The 26638-nt window shown below is 36.7% G+C and overlaps 1 protein-coding gene across 1 annotated transcript in view; it reads right to left on the bottom strand.

Annotated features, from left to right (window-relative positions):
- NEGR1 (neuronal growth regulator 1) overlaps nt 1-26638 on the bottom strand; it is an 872018-nt gene that overhangs the window by 63053 nt on the left and 782327 nt on the right. The gene's annotated exons all lie outside the window — the stretch shown is intronic.

Raw genomic sequence — 26638 nt, 5'->3', positions numbered from 1 at the left:
AATATTAGTTGAATAAATGAATGAGTGACACGTATTTTAGGCTGAGGGTAATATTTTCTAGAAAGAGTAATATATTAAAGTGATTTGTCAATTGAGCAATTCCAACAGTGTTTTGGTTTGGGCAGTGTCATTCAATGGGCCAAGCATAAGCTCTGGAACTAGACTCTTTCATTTCTACCAAGTACTACTTGAGTAACCATGGGCAGCAAGGCCCAGGCTAGCCAGGTAAACCCAGAATTAAGGCACAGAATTTAAAAAGATTCTCGGAGTTCCCGTCGTGGCGCAGTGGTTAACGAATCCGACTAGGAACCATGAGGTTGCGGGTTTGGTCCCTGCCCTTGCTCAGTGGATTAACGATACGGCGTTGCCGTGAGCTGTGGTGTAGGTCGCAGACCCGGCTCGGATCCCACGTTGCTGTGGCTCTGGCGTAGGCCAGTGGCTACAGCTCCGATTCGACCCCTAGCCTGGGAACCTCCATGTGCCGCGGGAGCGGCCAAAGAAATAGCAAAAAGACAAAATAAATAAATAAATAAATAGATTCTTGTTTACAGTTCAGAGAGTAAATACTCCCCTACATTTTGCTTCCTAAGCACCTCATGCCCTTTACCCCGGTCTCCAAGCTCTAAGGGACAATTTCCTTAACTTCTGTCCAGCCCTGGTTTTCCCAATTATAAAATGAAGATTAAAAAATATGCATCTATCCTATAACGTTGTTTTGAATATTATATGAGAAAGTAAGATAGTATACCAGGTATATAGGGCTTCTCAATAGGTATTAGCTTTATTACCCATTGTCCCCAAGCTGAAAGTAGATGAGGCAAAGAGCTAAGTGGATTTGGATGGCATGACAAAGTAGCAAATTATGACGTTTTCTGGAGAAAAAACTCAGAAAGCACTTCAGATAGTTGGAAGAAATATATAGACACCAGTTTTAAGGAAAATGGGAATAAAAATGCCAGAAACAAACACATTTGCTTCACAATTTGCCTAGGCTGGAATAATTTATACTAACAGTAAAAACAAATACTAGTGTTTTGCTTTTGGGCAATTCTAGCTGTATAACTTTTCAAAACTTATCACATATCATTGCCTTTTTTTTTTTTTTTTTTTTGAGGACCACTGGTGTCTAAATCTAGAGTAAACTTATCCTGACTTTCCCATGGATGATGAATTTTCCACTCAGGGCTTTCTTGTCTTTATGATAGAAAAACTGCTGCTTTATTTTCAATGGATGTGTGTTCATCCAACATTACCTATTTACAATATTAAGGGTAAAACTCAAGGTATAAAAAACATAATTGTTCGCTGCTGTTCTCAAAAAAGGGCAACTGTTTCAAGTCTTTGGCTAAATTAACAAAAAATTATAATTTTTTTTTTTTTGGCCAGTCTATCATGTCACAAAGTTTCTTTTTCAAAAAAAAAAAAAAAAAATCACACATTAGCCTAATGCGTACTTTTAAAAAGTAAGACAGATCCACTTCTAAATGATTGTCTTTAAGATTTGCATAATTAGCTAAACTAAATTAACATCCTGAACTTGGTCATGATTGTCAAATTTGAAGGTCTTACTTCCATTTTTGTTGAAGAAGTTTGAATTAATTTATTCTCTTATAAAACCTGAATGCATAATCAGTTTCTAATTTGACTAAGCAAACAGGCCCACAAAATTTTGCAAATTACTCTAATAAGTTCTCTTGGCATTTCCCACAGAAGGCTGAACAAATGTTGATAGAAGGACACACTGTTTGCTTGTGTCTAATCTTCCCATCTGACTTATATAAATGTCACAAAAGAATCTCAGACACATATCCAATGTTAAATATCCATATGAGAGCCCAGGAAAGAGGCAATCTACACCTAGGACTGATTAGATAAAATGGATGTTCAGCTTGGAAAAAACCCAGATTACTGGGGTGCAGGAGGTGAGGAGAGCATGAAAACATGCAGGGAGCTTTAAAGGAGGGTAGTCACTCAGAATCAGATACTGCTGAGAAAGTAAAACTAATGTCATTTTCTCTCTAAATGCTATGTGATAGGTATTGTTATAAAGGCTTTATGTAATTTTCTCATTTAATTTTCATAGACCCCTTAGCCTATGAGAAGTGGGATCTTAAAGGGGTCAAGTAACAGCCCAAGTTGCCACAGAGGCAGAACAAATGGCAGAATGGGATTTGAACCCTATCCATCTCATTCCTGACTTTATAACTTTAATCACCAAATCACACAAGAGTTTGACTACATTAAACTATTAACCTGCATCTTTTTTTTCCGTTTTTTTTTTCGGGCCGCATCTGAGGCATATGGAAGTTCCCAGGCTAGGGATCAAATCAGAGCTGAAGCTGCTGGCCTATGCCACAGCCACAGCAATGCCAGATCTGAGCTACATCTGCAACCTACACCACAGCACAGCAATGCCAGATCTTTAACCCACTGAGTGAGGCCAGGGATCCAAACCATATCCTCAGGGATACTTCTCAGGTTCACTACCAATGAGCCACAATGGGAACTCCTAACCTGCATCTTTTAAAAATTAGCTGTTTTAAAATAGCCTTATTAGAATGGTGGGTAATTACACATAAAACCTTTAAACAAAATCCGCTTATAAGTAAAATCAATGAAGTAATCTAATGCACTGGGGGAAAAGACTCAACGGTATTAATTAGTCTTAGACTCATAATTGTTCCTTAAGTAGGAATGGCCTAAATTTGTTTTAGGGATTCTTTTATCCTTCTTTCAGGATAAGATAACTCTTATAAGATCAAGTAAAGATCAAATAGCTGGTATTTGGGAAATTCAACAGACCCTTTAGAAGAAGGAGCTGTCATGAAGTTTACCAGTTAGAGAGCCACAGAAACGCAAAGAGAAAAAATTAAGTACTAATAGGTGCTCTCAAGGTAGCTTCCTTATTTTTTTTTTTTTTTGTCTTTTTGCCATTTCTTTTTTTTTTTTAATTTTATTTATTTATTTATTTATTTTTGTCTTTCTGCCATTTCTTGGGCCGCTCCCGTGGCATACGGAGGTTCCCAGGCTAGGGATCAAATCGGAGCTGTAGCCGGCGGCCTAAGCCAGAGCCGTAGCAATGCGGGATCCGAGCCGGTCTGCGACCTACACCAAAGCTCACAGCAACGCCGGATTGTCAACCCACTAAGCAAGGGCAGGGATCGAACCCGCAACCTCATGGTTCCCAGTCGGATTCGTTAACCATTGCGCCACAACGGGAACTCCAAGGATAGCTTCCTTTTATAGTGCAAAGCACGCCTTAGAAATTAAGGCCCTGCCCGCAGGACAGCCTCCTACCTGTCTGGTGATTGTATGCACCAGGCCAATCACAGAAGACACTTCAAATGATTTTTACTGTGGGAATGTAACAAGAGAAGCTTTTGTGTTAAAAGTCAGAGATTACACTGGAAGTACAGTTAGATAAGACATTCAGTCTTAATAAGACCAAAAACCTAGCAATTCTTTTATAAGAGGTATGAGTAACACTTTTCATCTTTTGGGTGTAGCTTAAGTAAAAACAATGAACTGATCAACAGGTTTTGGTACCAAATTCCATTTATCATTGTGAGTTTCAAAAGGAGCAGCTCATTCATGACGGCGAAATTGAGAAGATTTACAAGGGTATGAATACACATATCTGTGGAGTGTGTGTGTGTGTTTATAATAATATTAGATAAAATGTAAGTAAGGAAACCAGAGGGAGAAACCATGGTAGAAAATAACACAAAGCTGGGTATATGCATGCTGTGAGGATTTGTGTAGTTCATTTGTTGTTTGACTCAATACATAGTTATTGAGTGCCTCTTATGTACCTGACACTCCTCTAGATGCTGAGGAATTTGCAATGAACAAAGAAAATAAAAATTTCTGCCCTCATGTAAATTACAGCACAGGTTAGATAGGGGTAGGAAGGATGGGTAAACATAATACCTCTGTAAATTACATGCATTGTGTGTAAAAGGGTGACAAAAACTCAGGGAACAAAATTGAGCTGTGAAAGGAGACTGGGGGATGCTGGGAGAGGGAATAGCCTGTAACAGGGTGGTATTTTAGTCATTGGGAAGATTTACTATATTCTTGTTCATCTCCTCCCAGGAACACAATAGGGCTGCATTTTCCAGCCCTATTGAATTTTGGCAAAATTTATCACCCACTTCGCTCAATAAAATGTGCACAGAAATTATGCATCACATTTGAACAGAATCTTTTTTAAAAGTCCATGATTCTCCAGGTTCCAGGTTTTCTTGCCCCTACGCTGATGATCACTGACTAGTTAGTAGAGGTTGCTGAGTCCAGGGGTAATGATGGGAATAGAGTAGGATAATTATAAGTAGTGGTAGAAGTCCCAGTAGAGGACCATAAATAGAGGGGGGGTGTCTTTGAGAAATCACTATATTAACTTACAGTGTATTAACTTAATAATCGCTCAAGAAAACCATCAAAACGTCATAGAATGAAGCAGGCTTGCTTAACTATAAAACCATAAATAAAAGCATGAGGTCATTAAATGGACGATAAAGTGGGACTTGCATTCAAGTTCAGCAAGATAATGATCCTTAGGACCAAGAACAGGAAATAGGGAAGGAAAACATTCTCACGTAGGAGACCCTCCTTATACAGGAACCTGAGATGATTCAGCATAATTTAGCATGTGTTGCCATCCTTCTGCTGATCCGAATAAGCACCATGACAGTTTTAGTTTGACCTATTAGGGTCAAATACTCTCTTACCAGATACAGAAAAGGAGCTAGTGATGTAAGCCTGATGTCTACTTGAAGATCGAGGAAGAAGGTGGTCTTTTCCCACTCCTGCTTTCCTTGGATTATAAAAATGTAGCCCACCTAGTCCTTGGCATAGAGCTTCCTTGCCTACCTGCTTGTATCCTATCTTAATAAATCTATCTGTTGCCTATCACTTTGTCTCTCACTGAATATCTTCTGTGTTGAGACACAAAGAACCTGAGCCGCAGTAAGTCCAGACGCCAGATGAGTAATTCTAATTAAAAACAAAAACACACACACAAAAAAAAACATGGGTTCAAGTCCCAATCTGGGTTTGGCTGGGTTCGAGTCAGAGGTATTTCGGTTTCAACAAACAGGAAGTAGTGCCCTCTGTCATGGTCACACACTAATGGTCATGTAATGTGAGCATGTAATGTGACAGACTTGATGGTTGTTACAGAACTATCACAACCCATTCTGAGAAGCATGGGTCAGAGTCAATTCAAATAGTTGCTAGAACTAGGCTGCCAAGTTGTTCTCAGGCTAATAGCAAACAACATTAAATGAAGGGTTTTAACAGGGGTCCATAAACTACAGATCAAATCTGATCTGCCACCTGTTTTATAGGATCTTGATATTAAGAATAATTTTTAGGGAGTTCCCATTGTGGTGCAGTGGTTAACAAATCCAACTGGGAACCATGAGGTTGCAGGTTCGGTCCCTGCCCTTGCTCAGTGGGTTGAGGATCCGGCGTTGCCGTGAGCTGTGGTGTAGGTTGCAGACTCGGCTCGGATCCTGCGTTGCTGTGGCTCTGGCATAGGCTGGCGGCTACAGCTCCAATTTGACCCCTAGCCTGGGAACCTCCATATGCCATGGGAGCGGCTAAGAAATAGCAAAAAAAAAAGAATAATTTTTACATTTTCAAGTAGTTAAAAAAAAAATCAGAAAATAAATTCTATTTTGTGAAGCACAACAATTCAATATATTGGAACACAGCCACACCCATTCATAATGTATTGCTCATCTCTGCTTTCTGCCACCACAGCAGAGTAGAGAAGTTGTGATAGGGTTGAATAGTTGAGTTGAAATTGAAAATCCTAAAATAAATACTACTAGGCTCTTTACAGAAACACGGTTTTCTAGCAGTCACGTGGCCATATTATTGCTCAGAAAATGTAGAGTAACTCTTCCTGGGCATGAGACCTCTAATGTATAAACCTTTTTCTAAAGATTCTCTAACAAAAGAACCTAGGACACGCGGTGAAAAAATTCACCAGGAGAGTTTCTTATTTGTATTTCTTATTGTGGCATAGTGAAAGTAAATTCGGTGTTCATTAAAAGCGATTCTACCTTGGGATGAAATGATGCAACTACATATTTTGTACAAGGCCCTATGCTAGACTCTTGCCTTAACCCTGAAGTAATTTATAATCTAATTAGAGAGAAAGAATACTGGATATAAATAGATGGAGCCCTACTAGATGAATTATAAAGCCAGGAATCCAAGGGAGAATTGATCACTCAGAAGTGGAGCATGTCTTCATAGAGAAGGTCAGAGTTAGACTCCTCTCTTTCCTGGGCTGCTGTTGCTTTTAAATCCCAGTTGGATTTTGAGACATCTGCAAAGGCTCTGTGTAGTTAATAAAAGTAGATTAGAGTCAAGTTTTCATCCTCTGTAAACAGCCTGCTTATCTAGTCTCTACATTAAAGAAACAAAACAAACAAAACAGAATCTCAGGTCAGTGTCGACCCAGTATCGCATCAAGTCAGGGTTGCAAAACTACCACATCTTATTAGGCCATGTACTACTAGTAGCACATGTTATTCTGATTGTGTTTAAGTATGCCTCCCAATGATAAGGAATAGGCAAATCTGTTGGATTAGGAAAGTCTGCCGTGGCTTTAGTTGTCACTGATTACACGGTAAATTTAAAAGGGAAAACAAAATGAACCAAAAATAAAGATAACAAAAGAGTATGCACCAAAGGAAAGGGTTAAGGAAGAGTTAAAGAGCCAGAATGATACCTAACCAGTTATAGCTTTATTCTCATTAGGGCCATCCCCGCTTTGATTTAACTTTGTCAAATTAACTAAACCAATATATTTTTAAAAAATCTCGCTCCGAGGGCTAAGGATCTGGCATCACTGTGAGCTATGGTGTAGGTCGCAGACGCGCTTGGATCCTGATTTGCTGTGGCTGTGGTGTAGGCCAGCAGCCGTAGCTCTGATTCGACCCCTAGCCTGGGAACCTCCATGTGCCATGGGTGTGGCCCTAAAAAGCCAACTAATTAATTAATTAAATTTTTAAAAAATCTGTCAGAAATGGAAAATGAAAAACAGAGTTTTTATTGCAGAGTACTCTATCCTCCCAAGGATGCAGTTGTGCTATAGTCTTGAGTCCATACAAAACAGAGATGTAAAAAATTAAAGAGCTTTTCCATACTGGAGTTCAGAAAATGACGTGCACCTGTGAACCAATTCGTTTGGGAAAATATGCTTCTCACAACTAAATAAAAACATGCTGCCTCCATCTTGTGTATATTGTTAACTATACAGAGCAGTTCACACTGTGAACGGCAGGGTTTTGGTGTTGAGGAAAGTCTACGCAATGGAGTATAATATAATAACAAGCTGAAACGTGATCTCTAACAAGTGAAACAGGCAGAGGTACATAGTTCTGAAGCAGAGAATAGAGCCAGGCTGTTCATTCACTCTTAAGAAAATCCATGTCAGATCTCTTAAGAAGACAATTAGGGATTCAGGACAAGGCACTTCTGATCCTTCCTTCGTTGGTAAAGGACTATTCTGGGAACCCTTTGAAGTTATTTCAGACGCTGGAATGTGTACCATTGTTTCATTAAAGATATCAAGATTCCTGCACCTCTTGCAATGTTACTGAAATATTGTACATGAAATGAAAAGAAAAAAAAGAATTAAAAAATAGAGCTTCATAAGAACAGGTGCAATAAAAACAATGAAGCATTTATTGAGTTTTACTCTATGCCAGTCACTGCAATAGATACTGACCAAGTCTCAACAAATACGATGGTCTCTAACCTCATGGGGCTTTCAGTTCTTCCTGGGTGGCCACTGACACAGTCCTTAAGTCAGCTACTTAATTATTTCTGGAGCGGAATGGTACTGCAACCTGCAGAAAACTAGTTCCCTGTCTTTGTAGTCAGTATTGAAGCAGTTATAATCTGGGTACCATATTTACCCTGAGCCTTCTATAACTCAGTTTAACAAGTATGCATGCTGATTTAAAGAAAAGGATGGATAAGCTTTTTGAAGACAATGATAGTACGAGGAATAGAACCTTTTTAAAACTTGCATATTCATAAACCCATTAAGTTATCTATGGGACTCAACTCTGTAGACCCTTATACTCATTTCATTACTAGTTTCTTCAAGTCCAGCTTTTTCACTCTATTAGGAACTGGGGAAGGGAAGCTGCATCAGTGGATAAGTAAAATTAAGTCATATAGGAAAGAGAATATGTACTTCATGGACAAACTGGAGGCCTCTGATCAGATTAATGGCACAATTATAGCAATACTTTAGGCTGATTAAACTAGAACAGAGTACAGAATAGATTGGAGTAGAAAGAGAGGAATATTAGTTAGGAAATTATACTTAGTTCTTGTGATAAATACCAAGTCCTTGAGCTAGAGTGTATCTATAAAAGATATTAAAAAAACTATTATCATGACCCACTTTTACCAAGTTGATTTTAGAGATGAGCATTTTATGTGTTATCTAATGGCTATTAGTAAAATCTCCGTAAGATCGACACACCTGTGTTCTATTTCCTCCATTTCCTAGCTGTGTAATCATTTAAATTCTTTAATCTCAGCTTCCTCGTATGTAAAATGGCAATAGTCATATGTAAGTAACAGGGGCATTGAACAGAAATATGATTTGTGTGAAACAGTTAAAGGTGCCTGGCACACAATATGAAAGCCTTAGCAAAAGAAGTAATGGTCATAATAATAGTACCACTGAAATGCTTATCCCTGTATGCAGTCGATGTTCAGGACTTAAAGTGCATGTTTGCTATTTTCAATTCATTCATTCAACAGATGTTTCTTGACCACTGACTTTCTGCCAGGCCCTCTCTGCTCTGGGCCCTGGGGATATATTTACTTAACAAAACACCCCCAAATTCCTGTCCTCTCAGAGCTTTACGTTAGTGGGAGCAGACAGATTATAAAAACAAATATTATAAATAATTAAGTGATCAATAGACTATGATATGTATTACGAAAAATATAGAGCATGGTAAGTGAGATGGAGAGTTCTGGAAAGTGCAGCGAATCTACATGCATGGTCAGAGTTGACCTCAGTGGGAAGGTGACAATTACAGCAACATCTGAAAGGAAAGGAGAGAGAATCATGTGATGTCTGGAGGAAGAATGCTGCAAGCAGAGGGAATCTAAAGTCCTGAAGTGGAATATGTCCAGTGTGTAACAATGGTGACAAGGAGGCCAGGGTACATGGAGTGGTGAGAGGGGAACAGGCATAAGAGATCAATTATGCAGATAACAGCATGAGTGTGAATCCATATCAGCCCAGGGACCACATTTCCACCACCGGTGTCTAGCTTAATAAGGTTGGAGGAAAATCTAAATCCAGTTCTGTGAAGTAGTATAAAGATTCAGATAGCCTTTCACTGAAGATTGTCCAGCCTGAGGTCCCTGGTGGCACAGTGGGTTAAGGATCTGAAATTGTCACTGCTGTGGCTCCAGTCACTGCTGTGGCATGGATCCCATCCCTGCCTGAGAACTTCTGTATGCTGTAGACATGGCCAAAAGAGAAGAAAAAAGATTGTCAAGACTTCAGTACAATCTGTGGGTTGCCTTGAGCCAGCTCTCAAACAAATCTGAAAAGCTGTTTCAAGTTTAACAAATTTTTATTTTGTAGGTCATAGCCGGATTTAGTCCCTGTCCATTGTCAACATTTACGTGGTGATATTAAAAAAAGGATTCATAAAATATTACTTATAAAGTCGATAAATAAAGGGAAAATAAGATAAAATTGACCTATGTCTTCTCAGAAGTCATGTATTTTGACACAAAGCTCGAGGCTGGATTGTTTCATTAGATTGGTCGGTAAATTAAATTAAAAACTAAAATTCTATGAATGAATCCTGAGGCTTTGTTGGTACTTAAGGTACAAAAGAAGAATGCTTGAGGTCTGATAGTTTGCTCAAGTAGGCGTCATGGTGTAAAAATGGAAAACAAGGTATTAAATGAATGCCCAAAGCATAATCTGCATTGCACTTGTTATCTGTCATTTGTACTTGTATTTTAGAGTCAAATTTCAGTACTTCAGTAAGAGTATGCTAAAGGACCCTTCATTTCCTACTGTCATATTTTAGAAAGTAAGAGGTTTTTAATATGAAAGAGAATTTAACTAGTGAATTAATTATTTTAGCTTGATATAATTTCTCTCATTTGCATTTTTGACCATTATTTATGACTACTATAGAAAATTAGGGGTTGTATGTTTTTAAGAATACTGTAAACAACATTATAAACATCAGCTAAACCATTAATTTCAACAGAGTATGAAACACTTTATACTTTTGATCTTTTATAAAATATTGTTTGAAAAAAACTGCTTGTCAAAATTATAGCTGTCTGTCCAATTGATATCTGGCATTGTAAACAAGCTCTTGGCTTTTATGTAGTACATTTAAATCTAAGTATTTGGTGGTAACCATTGATAATTGTCCTCATAAATCAAACTTTACCGGTCTTATATATTTGAAATGGACTCATATAGCACATTTGTAAATAACAAATTGTCATTACCTTCTAGTGAAAATCCTGTGCTTTTTCAGCATGTTTAATTATCACTCCTCTTAACATATCTAAGGGTGAAGAACTTAAGTTTCTTATTCCACAGAAAAGAAAAATGGATTCCACACATACAAATATAATAATATCAAGTTAAGATTATCTATCAGTATTATTTACCTTTTCTTTATAATCAAATTAAATAATTTGGGGAAAGAAAATAGTATATATATTTAGATGGTTATTTTGATATTTCATTGATCATTTCTATTTATTATGTTAGCTTAGACTGTGGACTATGTCTACCACTTACTATTAATGCATTTTATTATTCATGGATGAATCTTCCAAATCTGATGAATATATTAAATGTTAAAAGTCTTTACTACCAAAATGGAGCAAATACATTTCCTAAGACCTTATCAACCTTGGCATGCAACAGATGAGCAAAAAGATGAGTTGAATTGAAGAAAGTATCCCAAGTCATTAACTACTAATGGTGGAACTTGTAAAGTACAGCATCTCTGGAAAAAGGAACTGACTTGCCTTATATGCATCATATTTTTATCTGCATTTCAATACTGCTTAAACATGTACTTCATTACAGGGCACAACTGAAATAGAAGGGCACCTGCTAAGTCAGAGCCATAAAACAGATCTACAGCCTGCTGGCATGTGAAATTTCTCTAATTTATATTTTTTATGAAACTACCCTCACATTATGTGGTTGGCAGCATAAATAATAAAGCATGTTACTTAAGCTATTTTACATTTACTGTATTAGTAAGTAAATGCAATGGCCACCCTTATTCTCAAACAATAAAAACTACCCAGCCTTTTCATGAAAGATGATTGCAATTTCCATTGGCCTGTATATGCAATAAAAAACCATAACTCATCGAAATTTTAGCTATTTTCTCTTAAGATAGAAGAGCATTTTGCTTGAACATTGAACATGATATTAAATATTCATGAAATGAATAGAGTTTAAGTACTAAGTAAAACTGAAATTCTCTTCAACTGGATTGAAATTCTTTTTGAACCAGGTAAAAACCGCCACTAACCTGAAGAGCTGTTCAAAAACACCATAAAGAGATTGTATAATGTGTTGAAAGTGTTATAGTTATTTGGGATTGATTTCTCTGAAAAGCCTGTTCCTCCTCTGAAATTGATTCATGATAACAGCCTCCATTTGGGTCAAACAGTATTTAACCGCTTGTAAATTTTAATTAAATGATTTGTCACTTTGAACACATAGTTTGTCATCTTGCAACTAAACGATGTGTCTTTATCAGAAAATGACTCAGGGGGAAGACATTCATCTAATTTGTCACTTGGACACCCATTAAGATAATTTGGTTGTTGCATAAGGATAAAGTTGAAGATTTGTGAAATAGAGTGCATCACTTTTAGTAAGCAGGATCACATTGTAAACTATTAAAAAAAACACAATTTGCTTTGTAATTAAATTCTAATAAGTACTTTATTCCTGGTCATCTTTCATTAGCAGATGTTTAACTTTCTGAGAAGAGAAAAATCCTCCAGTTGAATCTAGCATCTATAGGAAAATATGAGCTGCACATGAAAAGCAAATAAGCTGAATTGGAATTATCTGCAGCGGGGGAAATGCTTTCATCAGAAGCATTTATATCACTGCAGACCCAGCTGAGACCTTGTCTAAAACCTGGTTAATGCAATCCAAGATAGTCTGGGACAGAGTGCAAGGGACAACTGAAGAATTATTGAGGAAATAGCAGATATCATGAAATCTTTTTCTAACGAGAAGTATATCTGGTAGAAAGGAAGGTATTCAAATATATGAGTTTTAGTGTCCAAAAAACCCCACTTTTTTAAATTAAAAAGTTAGGAGTTCCCATTGGGGCATAGTGGTTAACGAATCCGACTAGGAACCATGAGGTTGCGGGTTCGGTCCCTGGCCTTGGTCAGTGGGTTAAGGATCCGGCATTGCCGTGAGCTGCGGTGGTGTAGGTCGCAGATGTGGCTCGGATCCCGAGTTGCTGTGGCTCTGGTGTAGGCCGGTGGCTACAGCTCCGACTCGACCCCTAGCCTGGGAACCTCCATATGCCGCTGGAGCAGCCCAAGAAATGGCAAAAAGACAAAAAATTAATAAGTTAATTAATTAATTAATTAATTAAAAAGTTAGTGTGTATGTATTTGAGGCCTTAACTTCAGCAGGCCAAAGTCACTAATCACTCTGTGTTATAGTGTCCTTGGACCTTTTCTGCACTGATACAGTGGTGACTATACATTGTTAATACTGTCCAACAAGGACCAGATATGTTAGTCAAAATTACAAAGTATGTTCGGACATAAATTTACTTTGAAACTAAAAAGCTTTTTAGACCTATTACTCTTAGGAAGTCCCGAATGGCATGGCGATATTACAAGCTTATATGAAATAAAGGGAAATGGACCTTACCTGTAATATCTTTTTCCAACTAAAGACTAAGTTCCTTGAAGTCAAAGACCAAGCAGTAGATGTCAATGTTTCCTGTCAGGATCTATATGGTCACAGTGTATCCAAATCATTTGGGAACTTTTACAAAAATTCTGATGCCAAGACTCCATAAACAGTTTCATTTGATCTGGTGTATGATCTGGTATCTCTATATTCTAATTCGTAGCTAGGGTTAAGAAGCACTGGGCTGATACAGGCAGTGCTCAAGTAAAGATTAATTAATGGGGCTAACCTCATAAAAGATAGGAGAAAGGTCTGTTTCTGTTAATAGAATTAGTGATCTCAGAGTCATTTAGTTTTAAAATTTAGCACTATTTTGAATTTTTCCTCTTCCTAACATCCTTGAAATCTTCCCTCATCCCACCACTACCAACCTACCCAAGCGTTTATTCTTCTTCATTGACTTAAAAAAAAGATTTTCCTCTCTCGTCATTTTGTTTCAAATGTTCAGGCACATTTATTAACTGCTATTGGAAAAGAATTTTTTTTATCTTTTTTTAGAGCCATACCCATGGCATATGGAAGTTCCCAGGCTAGGGATCGAATTGGAGCTCTAGCCACTGGCCTATGCCATAGCCACAGCGATGCTAGATCCAAGCCACATCTGCAACCTATACCACAGCTCGCAGCAACACCAGATACTTAACCCACAGAGTGAGGTAAGGTATTAAATCTGAGTCCTCATGGATGCTAGTCAGATTTGTTTCCACTGAACCATGATGGGAATTCCAAGAATTTCTTAGCTAATGCAAATAGCTAATCTGTCTCTCACATATCTTTGCATTTCATACATAAATGTTAGAAAAATCTTCATAAAATACAGCTTTCATTGTTATGCTTCTCCTCCATAACCTACAAAGGCTCTGAGAACCAAAACTATCAAACCCTGCTCAGTTTACTAGTCACATTAATGTGACATTACTATCCCATTGTCTTTATTAGCAAAAAAGATTCTTGCCCAATAATCAAATGAAATTTATTCTTCATGATGGGGACTAAGAAAACCTTCAACTCTTCAATAAAAAGCATCAATAATTTATACCCTAAGACTTTTTGAATTCCTCACTTTGAAATCCTTAAAATCCTTCCTTGTTATGCCTACCAATCCTAAACTATTATGTTGTGATCTTACACAATCCTAACCAAGTCCCACATGGAAAGACCTATCTTAGACCAAATATCAAGTTCTCAATAAAATCTGACTCCCACCCAGACACTACTAAATTTATTAAAATAGTTTTCTCAGTTACCTAAATGAGGTAACAAACTCAGCTCTTGTTTTATCAACATGTTGTATAAATGACATATGGGAAGCCAATATTTACAGTTCCTCAATCCCAATAGAACAGTGTCCCAGCATTCCTTCTCGGTCTGGCACTGCACACCTTCCAGAAGCTATCTTTGTAACCTTATCTCTTACTGCTCTCTTTCTCCTACTTTATGTTCCAGACCATCTGGACAAACTTCTGCTCTCTCCAGACATATAGCCCTTCTTATTACATGCTGTTCCCTCATACCAAAATCCCCCTTCAGTTGAGTTTTCACTAGAACTTTTGTGGGAAACTTACAATACAATTAAACAATTAGGATTAGATGATATCTATGGTTGCTTTCTCTTCTTTTACTTTAAGAGTTAATTCTTGAGTCGATACCATCAGGGATAGAAGGAGTGAAAGACAGAAGGGATACTGGCTATGAGAATGGATGGTATTGGTTAATGATATAAGCATGTCTATGACAAAATCACCTGACAAGCTATAATATTGTCCTAATTTAGAAATATTTCCAGACTTGAGTTTCCACTTCACCTTTCTCCCACTCTTTGTTGGTCAGTCTGCCTAAAGATAGCCTTAGTGAAATCTCATATACAAACTTTTTGATTTTTCACCCTCGAGTATCCTGATTGTTGTCTGAAAGATGAAATCCAATTGGTGTAGTGGTATGTGTGCTTCATAGAGATGAGTTGATCTTTTAGGGACTTGAAAATGGAAAGGAACTGGATTTATCTGCAGCCTCATTATCTTCCTAGACTCTTAAAACAAGCTGACCAATCTAGAAGTTCCCTTGGTCTCTATTTGTTTAGAAAGTGTAGCACATTGGAAACATTTCCTTTTACTGTATGGGAGTTGGTGGTAGAAAAAAAGCTATATTTGTTTCACTCTGATTCTTGAAAAAATAGCATATGTATATTCTCTAAGTGAGAATTCAGATCCAGGTATCCTTTAGACATCCATTCAAAAAAAGAATAAATTATAAAATGAAAAAGTAGAAATGAAAAAAATATAAATATGGAAAACGTATTAATGGTCTAAAAGTAAAAAATTAAAACAAAGACTAAAGATGTGATAATATTTACTTTGGGATAGTAGGAATACAGAAAAAGTGAGCCAGAAGAGAAATTCATAGCCAGAGTGATAAAGTGATTTAAAAACGTGTGTACATGAACATTTGTATAGTTAAGAAAAACAGAAGGTAAATTGAAGGACTCCAACAATTGTTTGAAATTAATTTCTAAGCAGAAGAAAGGAGGGAATAATAGAGAAACAATACTTGATTAAAAAAAAAGATGAGATTTTTCCAAAATTAAATAAACATATGTGTACTAAAGCTGAAAGTGTTTGCTGAACACCAGTCAAGGGAAATTACATACTAAGACACATTATAACATTATAATGAACCTGCAAAGGATAATAATAAAAATATACAAAGGAGCAATAATTAAACTGATAGCAAATTTCTCATTAGCAACTACTGGATGCCAGGATATAATGAATGACAGTTTCAAAGAACTGAAGGGTAAAAACACAGAAAACCCTGTCAACCCAGATTTAAGCATCCTATAAAACAGCTGAGAGGAAGAGAGTTAACACCAGCATGCAGCTCACTTTCACTCCTGGGAACCTAGTTGAGAGTGGAAAGTGGGGAATGAATGACCTTCAGCTTCCTTCCTTCCTATTGAACATGTTAATGACCTTGAATAGACCTCTCTGCAGTATGATAATGGTGTTTACTACAGATAGGGAGTCTTTAGAAAATGTTTTTCAGAGGGTATACTTGGTATAAGTAGATTGCTTATTGTAAATGAATCTGGGCTTTATGGATTCAGGGGGCATGTCTTGCTGGAAAACGGGGTAGTCATCTAAGCTTTTCTCTATCTCTGTAATTATCAGAGTGAAAAATAAAGGGCTGCAAGTCCCTAACAGTTTTTTTCATGAACAATTTAGCATATATTGTTCAACACTATTCTATTGATCCCAAAATGAAAACACAGCCTAAAGTAGAGAAAGGAACATTTTTGGAAGCTGAATAAGTTGTTTTGAGTTCCTGTAGGAAATGAATGTTTTGCCTGAGCCAACTGCTTGCCCATATCCTTTGAATCATTAATAAAGAATGGTGCTCGGTAAGATCTGTAATGCACACGAATGTTCTTTGACAATTCAACCCTTTGGGTTAACAGAGCTATCATTCAAAAATCCTGAACAAATTCTCAAGCATACCTAGGGTAAGGAAGCTTGCCACCCACAGACTCTTCACACTGAAAGAACAAAAAAATGTACTTTAACAAAAGGACAAGTTAACTGAGAGGGAAGGATGACTTGAAAGAAACCATGGTGAACACAGAAAATGGTATATATTTCAGTAAAGTTAATTAACTGTTGAAGAAAAAGAAAACATAAAGAAACTGGTGGCTTGTGTCCATACAGTGTGTGTGTGTGTGCGCGCGCGCGCACATGCGCACGTGCATGTACCCACACACATATACCTGTTTGGTTGATCAAATAGCAAAATACAAATTTAAAACAGCACTAAGAAGACTGTGTGTGTTTGTTGGGATGAGAGAGGAGGTTGTTTAGCGAAAAGGTAAACTTACTCTTTTTAGTCTTGCTTGAGAAAAGATTACTGAATAAATTTGAGCAAATTAGAAAAATTTGTAATTGACATTAAAATGTAAGAGAAATCACTCAAAGAATGAAAATATGAAATACAAAAGTCCAACTGCCAACTTAACAGAGGAAAAAAAAAATGTGTAAAAGAAACAGAGACCAGATAAGGGAAAAAAGAATATGTAAAACTTAAAAACGCAATTTCCCAAAATATATTTTTTTATAGGTGCATACAAATCTGGTTGGTAAAGATACATGCTAAACTCAGGATGGGGGAGGGGGAGTACAGGAAAATAAGAAAAAGGGGACTTCAACTCTACCACAAACAGATTTGAAGTAAAAAAATAATAACCACTTTATTTTGTGTGCTCATGGATTTTATATTAATCCCTGTACTTTTCTGATTAATTGAATGATTTATGATTTGAAGAATGAAAGTATACTACTTTCCAACAATGACTAGTAAGTATTTCATACATGTGATTTGAAACCCATTGAGTGATAGGCTCTTCTTCAAAGAAGTTAAAAGGAAGTTTGAAAATATTCTAAGTTTTTGTCATCTAACACAGCTTTTCCAAAGAGAAAGGACATATAGAGAATTGGTTATATCAATCTGAGAGTTTTGTGACAAGAATAAAATATATTTGATGTATCTCAAGGCTAATAATATGTAATTTTGTGCAATTTTTGGGGGGATATGTAATAAATGTTCTGAATGATATTTCCTCATGTACACTACTGCTCAAAATTATAGGAGTTAAAACAATGACAGCAAAAGACATAGCATTACTCTAGCATGTCTGAGTACAATTTTATTTTATATTACTATTTTTTTATTTTTTGGCCACCCCATGGCCAAGGATAAAAAATCTGAGCCAGAGCTGCAACCTATGCCACAGCTGTGGGCAATGCTGGCCCACTGCTCTGGGCTGGGGATAGAATGGTATCCCTGCTGCTGCAGAGACACTGTCGATCCCACTGCACCACAGCAGGAGCTCCTCTGAGTACAATTTTAAAATTCAGAAGTAGCATAAGAGATTTCACATTATTTGCTTAAACAGGAATTAAAAAAAAAAAAAAACTCCTAACGTCTTATTTTAAAAATAGTATTATTAATTTTTTAGAAAAATAAATCTTGGCCTAAAATTTAAAATGCAAGATGTTATCACCAAGCTCAATTAACAATTAACATCCTCCCTTCCTTTCTGAAAAAGTTATTATCTAATTTATTCCATTTATATTCTAATAACTAGTGTTACAATTTATTTCCATGCTGTTTTTCTCTAGAGAATATAACATCTTCAATTTTTCTCTATTTCATTCATATTCACTTGCTCAAGTATTTAGGCCTTAATTCATGGAACTGCATTTAGAATTTCATAGTAATATGCATTTGTTATTTATAAAACCCAATTTATCCTTTGAGAATTTTGCCTGGAGTTTGTAGTAAGATGTTTTTATATGTTTTCTAGTCCTCTTTAAAATATATTTTTCTTCAAAGAATATTTAAACACTTTTTTTTTTTTTTTTTTTTTTTGCTTTTTAGGACCATGCCCAAAACATATGAAAGTTCCCAGGCTAGGGGTCAAATTGGAGCTACAGCTGCCAGCCTACACCACATTCCCAGCAATGCAGGATCCGAGCCACATCTGCAACCTACACCACAGCTCACGGCAACACAAGATCCTCAACCCACTGAGCAAGGCCAGGGATTGAACCTGCAACCTCATGGTTCCTGGATTCATTGCTGCTGTGCCACAGTGGGAATTCCTTAAACACTCTCGATATGTGTCATGTTTTATATAATTTCTTATAAAATTTTCCTTATATCAACATGATCTACCTAGAGAAAATATGAATTATTCGGTTTATAATGGAATGGCAGGGAAAAAAGAAAAAAGGGAAGACCCCAATGGTCTTTAATAGCTTTTGGAGTCCATTTCTGATTTATATCTCTCTTTCCTAGCATTGGATTGTCATTTATGACAATACAAATCAAAATTTAATTATACATGTAATATACACATATAGTACATATATACATAAACCCCCTAATATTTTAATCAGGTGTGTAGTAAGGAACTTAACCTCATTCAATGACATCCGTCCTTTGCTCCTGGCTTCTGAGGAAGACTCTCTAAGCCTTTGGAATGCTATGCTTGATAGGTAGGTCTTTGTTTGCTTGGGGTTCTTGGGCCAGCCAGGTAGTAACAAAGTGGCATGAAGGCTTTGAACTTCATCAACAACGTGACTTAGGCTGGGGGCTTTAGTTCACGTGGTATCAGCTCCATCTTCTTTAGGGCTGGAAACTTAGCTCCATCCTGTGAGAAGTCAACTGTGTCTATGTAATGGAGTCCCATCAAAGGCTTGGGACACCAAGGTCTAGGTGAGTTTCCTTGGCTGGCAACACTTAGCACGTGTTGTCTCATCTCAAGACCAGGAAAGTAACTTGGTCTTGACTCCATGGGGCAAGGACAACAGAAGCTGTATGTTCAGAACTTTTCTTGGACTCTCCTATATTCTTTCCTTGGCTGCGTTTAGTGTGTATCTTTTAGCTGTAATGAACAGTAATATAAGTATAACAGCTTTCAGTGAGTTTTGTGAGTCTTTCTAGTGAATTATTAAAACTGAGGGTGATTTCAGGAACCCACTAACTAGTAATAGGTAAAATATTAATGCATGTTCTTGCATGCAATTGTAAGTTTATTTCTTTCACCGTGATGTGTCAATAATGAACAAGTGTTGTTGAGTATCAGCTTGATATAAACTGAGAATATTGTCTATGAGTCAATTGTTACACTAACGAAGACTATTGGTGAGCATTCCTTATATTAATAAATTACTAGCCTGTAGTTTTTTAAAGCTTAAAAAAAAAAGGCTGCCTTGCTTATTATTGATAAAATGAGGTAACAGGCAGATATTTCGAAGACTGTTGTTGTGTGTGTTTTCACAGCAAATTTTGTTGACTTTCACTGGAAACTCATCTTTAGGGCAGAAAATTTGGCAGATGCTTTTGTTCAGCAGGTTTCTTGACAACCGTGTATGAAAAGCTATTTTTTGCCTTTCACAGGGACTGGTCAAAGGCTAAGGTTTGCTTTTGGTGACATTGCGTTAATTGTCTCCCTTGAGGCTGACAGAACGCTGAAGGCAAGTTAGCATTCCCTGACTCTTGCCTCCTCTGAGTCCGTGCTTCTTGCCTTCTAATAGTACTGTTTATGCCTGCAGCATGGCTGGCTGCCACCCTCCATGCTTTGCTGGGATTTCCTCTATCACCTTTTACTTTTGCCTGTCTCCTAAATTTATGGGAAAAACTACCCAGTTCCTTTAGTCTAGTTAGCTGCACTTGATGCCAGATGGGAATGGTTTTAAGGAGAAGCAGGGGTAGTAGAAGGTGAAGCCCTTGCTTGAAACTCCATGACCCTTCTGCTTGAGGCATTTTGTTTCCTGTGGTAGATTACAGTGTTTCGTTATGTTTATTGTCAGTGTACATTTCAGGTTTTGATCTCATTTGTCTCCGGGAGAGATGCAAGAGATATCCCAAAAGTCAGACAGCAATATTTCACTCTGGGAAGTGTTTTTAATTTTTACACATAAAATTAAAGATCAAAACCTATAAGGACCCTGAGGGCTCTAGGAATTAAAAAAAATCACAATGATCTTGTACTTTTCTTGTATCCAGTGTTTTCTCTTCAAATAAGCTGAGGCTGTCTCTGTTGAATTGGGGTGTTTTTTCAGAGGTTTCTTACCAGACAAACGTATGCCTTTATTCTTTGTCCCACTATACTTTGTTCTCCAGAAACTGACCTCTATCAGACTATTGATTTCTTTTGCTATTAAAAGACACTCACTGTGGCAAACTCATGATGTATGTCTGTGTGTATGTGTGTGCATATGGTATAAAAAAATACTCTGACTGTTCTAAAGAAGGTAAAGGCTGAGCATGTTATTCCCCTGTTTAAAATCCTTCAAAATCTCCAGGAAGCAAGGGGAAAGTCACAACTTCCGTGAAATGGCATTTAAAGTATCACATGACTTAACCCCATGAAAAATAGTTCACCATTGCAAAGATTATTTATGAATACACTGACACTGCTCACTCTCATATAAGGCATTTTTAGTAGTACATAGGTTGAGCACTTAAAAAAAGGATTTCTTAATTGCTTTCCCTGTGTCTGTCTCTTTCTCCTTTGTCCACAATAAGTTCACATTTAGAAACTGCACTCTTCTTCCAGTCTCAGTTTGGGGAGGATTAATTTCTCACTTGATTTAATACATCAGCATATCCTATTCCTTTGATAGAGCAAATAATTATTGAACCATTCAGGGCCACAAAGTAAAAACAAGTCCCAGAATACATGATGCAGGAACAACTAGAAGAAATCACTTTTTTGCCCTTCATGGATGGTGTCATGTGAGAATGGGAGGTCTATAACTTGTGTATCATTTTGCTTCCACAGAGAGAGAATTAGAGTCGTTAGGTGTTATTGAAGATGCCTGAGGATGAAATTGATATCGTGGATGATAGGTATAGAGAAAAAGGGGAAAAATAATTTCTCAGTGACACTCTATAAGCAACTAGATCAAATCTTACCTGAAGCCTACTTTCTTATATTTTCTCCAGCTTTACATAAAACATTATGTAAGCTTAAGTGGCATAACATGTTGATTTGATACACTTATATGTTGCAAAATGACTGCCACTATAGATCAAACTTTACCTAAAGCTAGTCCCTTTTATATTTTCAGTTACATGCATCAATATATTCCTTTCATTAAGCCATTTTAAGTTTCTGACACTTTAAAATATAGCCATATAGTCCCACAAACCACTGCTTAAAACATACAAAATGGAAAATCTAGTTATAAAAATTGATTAATAAAATATTTTCCATATAAACTAGGTAGAAATGATCATTTTCTGGAGTTCCCGTCGTGGCCCAGTGGTTAACGAATCCGACTAGGAACCATGAGGTTGCGGGTTCAATCCCTGCCCTTGCTCAGTGGGTTAACGATCCCGCGTTGCCGTGAGCTGTGGTGTAGGTTGCAGACGCGGCTCGGATCCCGTGTTGCTGTGGCTCTGGCGTAGGCTGGCGGCTACAGCTCCAATTGGACCCCCTAGCCTGGGAACCTCCATATGCCGTGGGAGCGGCCCAAGAAATAGCAAAAAGACAAAAAAAAAAAAAAAAGAAAAAAGAAATGATCATTTCCTTTACTACCATTAAAATAATATAGATCAAGGAAACCGACTGGGCTTTCTGAATTTCCAAATCTTTACTTATGCTACGGGCTGATTAGCTGATTAGCTATGCCGGTTGAATCTGCTTTAATAATTTTCATTGTGCTTCTTTAGTTGGCCTGGATTAACTTCCTACTGTCTTATTCTTGCCTGTTCTCTCTTCACCTCCTGCATCTCTCTTACTCGCTTATGCACTACAGCAATACCCTGACATGGGATGGAAAAACCAATCAGAAAACCAGCATCCCATTTTAGCTGGTTGGATGTAATCCAGATAAATCCACTACCCAGTAGAATCAATCAGTAGAAAAAAAGTCATTATAAAAGTATGTCTCACTTGTTTTCTCTTCCAGATGGGCTAAATATTTAATAGAATTTCAGGTGTTATTTATTCACTTTTATTAGGTCCTTCTGACACCCAGTCCTATATTGCAATGGGCAATTAAACTGAACATACATTTGAGGGAAAAAAAATTTGCTTCTGAGAAATTATTTTCACACCAAACCCAGTCTAATTGAGTTATGACTTAAATATCTATTGTATAAAATCTTTAGTTATAGGTAGTATACATATTTTAAACTATTCGTATTTTCCTATCATGAGAGATTCAGAAACTCTGGTAGGGAATCTTTTTTCCCTGCCAATATGTAATTAATATTGTCACTGATTTGTTATCTACAGTAATGATGTTGCTTATTAAAGTTTCCTAGTATCTTTGTGATTGCTTGCACGTAAATAAACTATAACTACACAGTTGTTTAGGATACTTTGAATATCCGTACTACTTTTACATGGATTATCTAAATTTTACTTGGTTATGAAATTTTACTTGGTTTCTCAAGGACAGCTCACTTAATATTTTCAAGCTTTTGAAATAGTGAAAAGGAGATGATCAGAATAGCCTGAAAACAGTGAAGTTAGTAGACTATGTTTTAGTCAACCCATATAATTGTGGCAGCCACACTTCCCTAATTCATAATAATAATAATAATAATAATAACCAATTCCTACTGAGTGCTTGCTATGTGCCAGGCATTGTTGTAAGTTCTATACAGGGAATAATTCACGTACACCTCAAAGCAATTCTATTATTGGCAATATTGTTTTGGCAATATTTCTTCCCCCATTTTCCAGATGAAGAAACTGAGACAACAGAGGTTAAGTGACTTACTTAAAGTTTTAGGATGAAGTAAGTATTTTTTAGGATAAGTAAGTTTAAGCAAAATTGCAAATCCTCATCTCTTTTACTTTGTTCTATTCACTACTCTTCCTTCCTCTCTTTTTCCCCTTTGCTTTCTCTCTTTCTCTTTCTTAGATAGACTTTATCACCTTTCAATATACTGTATAATTTACTTATTCATTACTTTCTTCCCTCCCTCCCCTCCGCTGGAAAGGGAGCTCCATGAAGGCATAAATCTTTGTTTACTGCTATACCCCAGGTTTGGAACAGTGATGGCCCAAAATGTATATTTGCTGAATAAATGAAGTTATAGCACCAGCATTAAAATATAGGGTACATGGCATTAGAGTCCTTGCTTTTATCCACAACCTTATGTTGCCTCAGAACCTACTGGCAGCGAGTGGAACTGTGCTTTCTGGAAAAACAAGAAAAGATAAAGTAATAGCTTATGAATCCTGGCTACACCAGGAAATGTGCTTAGCGTCTTACATCCCTAATCTCTAATTCTCTTGAAGAACATTTAAAAATAGGAATATTTATTCCTAATTTAGAATTAATGAAGTAGGGTCTTAGAGAGATCAAATAACTTACCTAAAAGTCACTTGACTAATAAAGATTAGAGCCTGTCTGATTTTCTTTTTCTTTCCATTTTTTTTTTTAATTTCTAAATCAGGCTCATTCTATTAAAACTTTAATTCCTTTTTTTAATGTAATAATAATAACTAATGTGTATTAAAAGGTAAACACTATTATAATTGTTTTGCATGCGTTATTCAAGTAATCAATTTCATCTCAGAACTCCAGAAGGTAGACTTTATTATTAAATCTTCACTAGGTAAGAAAATGGATGTAGCACTTGCTTGAGGACACAAGCTGGTGAGTGAGAAAAGTATTCAGAAAACCCAAACACAGGCCACACTATCCTTCTGCTAGAAGTTGCCCCCAGAGCCTGGGTGGACAGTAAGGAAAAAAAAAAAAAAAAAAAAGGGACAGAATGGGTGATAAATTTAGCTTCTATAGACAAATACTTTTGCAAACTGTAATCCCTTCTCTTTACTATAACCATCCTTATTCATGTGATAATGACTTTGTGGGACCTAAACCATTTGGATAATTGTAACTCTTTTCTTGGTTTTGTCCACATATTTTCATTAATGTAGATGCCACTCTGCTTCCTCAGGTTTCCTTTTCCAAAATGGCAAAAGTGGTAAAAATGAACAATCTCTATCAAGTATCAAGATAAAACAAGCATTTTGACTTGATTGGTATTCCTTGGATCATGGTCTTATATGAATAGTCTTTAGACAGTTCTACCAATGAAGATTTTGGTAACTATTATAATTATCCTCTGCATGTTCTCTTAAAATAAAACTGGGAGTTCCCATTGTTGCTCAGTGGGTTTTGAACCTGACTAGTATCCATAAGGATGCAGGTTTGATCCCTGACCTTGCTCAATGGGTTAAGGATCCAGCGTAGCCATGAGCTGTGGTGTAGGTTGCCAAAAAGTCTTGGATCCCACGATGCTATGGCTGTAGTGTAGGCAAGCAGCTGTAGCTCCAGTTCGACCTTTAGCCTGGGAACTTGCCTATGCCACAACGGCAGCCCTAAAAAGTAAATAAATAAAACCACTTTGTAACCACCATTGATAAGACATGATATAGAATTGAAGGCACTCATTTTCTTGATCCTCTCTTTCCCATTGTTTTTCCCTTTAAGTATTTATTTGAGAGATTGCTTTTAAAGTATGAACTTTTATTTAAATTGTCTCTTGTATTTCATTTGCTTGTCTTGTGATGCTTTTTAGTCACTTTGTAGGTAAAAGTATGTTCATGCCTTTGGTTGAAAATTTATTAATTTGCCTTTTGCACCTCTCCTTTTTTTTTTTTTTTTTTTTTTTTTTCTTTTTTTTCTCTGTGTGCTGGGATTTTTTGTTTCTTTCGTTGGGTTTCTCTTGGACATGGCTTTGGCATGCGTAAGTTCAGGGGCCAAGGATTGAACCTGCACCACGGCAATGACCTGAGCCACAACAGTGATAACACTAGATCCTTTACTGTTAGGCTCCTCTCCAAGCTTTATTTTTCTCACTTTCTCTGTACCTTTATTTTCTGGACACTAGCCTAATCCTGAAGACTAAGCCTAATTTCTATAGCAAATTATAAACCACTGAGCATCAGAACTAATGTACCATATCATTTCCAGCATGAGGTCTTATGATATTGATGAAACACTGAATCAGGAGCAATGAAGATTAAGCCCCTGCTTATTTTCTAAAGCGTCATTAACTCTTCGTATTGATACCTCTACACTAAACAGCCAAAAGACAGAAACAAAGCCCACACCACAAATAGCTGTTCATCTTCATTGTTGCCAAAGCAGAAACACATTAATATTAAATAACTAGTTTTAGAAACAGTAGCAAAGAGGTATTTTGGACTGAGTTGCTGAGAAACATCTTGTATATATAGAATTTTTTTTTGACACGGGAGGAAAAAAAACACCTGCTACAGCTCATCTTTCTAAACAAAATGGAAAAACTGTTAGTTGGTAGGAAACAGTGAAAAAATATATTTACCTAATTCACAGGCTCTTATGATTAAAAAATCCTATGCTTGTCAAGAAAGTAATCACTATTTTAAACAAACTCCAGTATCAAATGTTATGACTAGGAAATTTTTACATTCTCCTTTTCCATTTTTAATTTTCATTTCTTTAGTTTTTTCACTGGATTTGTGTTGTTATAGGATTTTGTGGTTATTTATCATGAAATAAAAAATGTTTTAATATCGATCACTTTTAAGCTACAAATTACAAGTCTCCAAACTGGACATGACAAGTAGAAATTGTGCTTATTGGGATTTATCTCACTCCTTATTTCACTTTTGTACTTCCCTGAATCCTTTTGAGCATAACTATTATTAATTCACTGAGTTGTATAGGCATTAATTCAACAAATAATTGAATTGTATACCATCTGAATTAGGTGCTGGGGATAAAGTTGTGAATAGAACACTGCCCTGGTGGAAATTTACATTCTAGTTGAGGAGGGAGAAGGCATTAAAACTTACAAAACTGATTCAGTATAAGTAAGATAAAGAAAGAAATTAGTCAGGGAAGGGAAATTGACAATGGGATTGGGTGGGAATCAATTATAAAAAGGGTGGTCAGGGTAGAACACTCCAAGAGGGGATATCTGAGCAAAGACTTGAAGTCAATGAGAATGCAGGTGAATGTTTTCCAGGTACAGGAAGAGCCACTGGAAAGGCAAGTTCTAGCACTAGCACAGAGGCCAGTCTGATTGAAACATGTTGGCTAAAGAAGGAGGAATTAGGAAATAAAGTCA

This window comes from Sus scrofa, chromosome 6 (genome assembly GCF_000003025.6).
Source record: "Sus scrofa isolate TJ Tabasco breed Duroc chromosome 6, Sscrofa11.1, whole genome shotgun sequence".
NCBI classification, from domain to species: Eukaryota; Metazoa; Chordata; class Mammalia; order Artiodactyla; family Suidae; genus Sus; species Sus scrofa.
The sequence above is the reverse complement of the archived record's forward strand: the minus strand, read 5'-3'. Positions and strand labels throughout refer to the sequence as shown.